Here is a 1512-nt window from a genome sequence, read left to right as displayed (position 1 = left end):
TTTAAAAAAAAAAAAAAAAAAAAAAAGAATGAATTTTGCAGGGCAAGAATAGAATTAGCTAAATTAATTATGAAGACAAAATTCAAATGATTATAACTTGGGTCATGATACTTTAAAAGAGTATATGTTGGTTATTTATAAATATCCTTTCAGTAAATATTAATTACTTTCTAAGTATCAAGACTGTAAAGGGTATTAAACTAAATAATATTTAGCCTTAATCAAAAAATGCTCCATGTCTAGTTGATATATATATGTAATATGTAGTATTTTCATAAAACTTATAAAGAATACCATGAAACCATGTGAAAGAGTTCAGAATACACTTTCATGAACAGACAATACCCTAAACAGGGTTTGAAGGCAGTAGTTACAAGTGAAACACAAAGAAATTTTAAAGCTATTCTAGCATAGGAGGCAGAATATGTGAAGGTCAAGAGAGATGAGTTGAGTACACAGTCACTTAAAGGTGCAGCATGTGGTTTAAATTCCCAGAACATAGGAAGAGGTTAGTATGCAGAGAATGATTGTGAAGAATTTTATTTAGTATACTCAAGTCTGGGTATTTTACAGATCATCAGTGAGTAACTATGAAATAATTTTATTATGGGGTGACAAAATCAAATTTTGCCTTAGAGTGAACTGCTATGTAAAAATGAGTTTAAAAGAAACATGTGTGTAAAATTATAAAAAAATAAACTTTTGAAATAAATAAGATGAAATATGATTATATCATGTGTGTTGTTTAAAATTGAAATTATACTAAATGTGAAAAATGTGTTAAGAATTATAGGTGGTTGTAGAAAGGTTGTATAAATAAGCTAAAAATCCATATGTTGTAGGTGGAAAATAAGTGAAATACATTACAGTTGATAAACAAATTTACATTGTATTTAAACGTATATAAGTTGCCAGGAGAAAGAATGAAAAAAAAAAAAAAAAAAAAAAAAGCATGAGTAAATTATAAGAAAGTTCTATAGGATAACATATTTCTTTAACTTTAATAGCAAGAAATAATTATATATTATTTTAACTTGTAAAATGGTAAGCATATGTTCAGATTTTGGAAGTATTCTCCATCAAAATAAAAAAAATAGTGAGTCTTTGAGAAATAATGTTTTATATGGGGGTGGCTCGCATTTTCCATCTTTTTTTTACTGTGTGAATGTTCCTGACCAGACCTATGCATTATTTACAATGTACGTTTTATGAAGTTAATAACCTTTTTTATAAACTAATGATGTGTTTTTTCTGGTCAATATATTTTGCGCAACATACTATGCACTTCTACTTCATCAAATCATAATATGACCACTGCTTACAATGTAAAATTTTCAAAAGAAGTGTATTGTCTACAGAGCTGAACTCTCTTCCATGTCAAGTAACTCTTAGCTGAAAATCTTCAGCAGCACACAATACCGGATACCTCTTCTGTAATGAGCAACCTTCATAATAACAAAAGAGTATCTCTTCATGAAACAAACTATGAGGAATTTGGAAGGAATTTAGAAT

Source organism: Rhinopithecus bieti, unplaced genomic scaffold, assembly GCF_001698545.2.
Source record: "Rhinopithecus bieti isolate Rb0 unplaced genomic scaffold, ASM169854v2 scaffold_28121, whole genome shotgun sequence".
NCBI lineage: Eukaryota > Metazoa > Chordata > Mammalia > Primates > Cercopithecidae > Rhinopithecus > Rhinopithecus bieti.
This window is presented reverse-complemented; position numbering follows the sequence as displayed.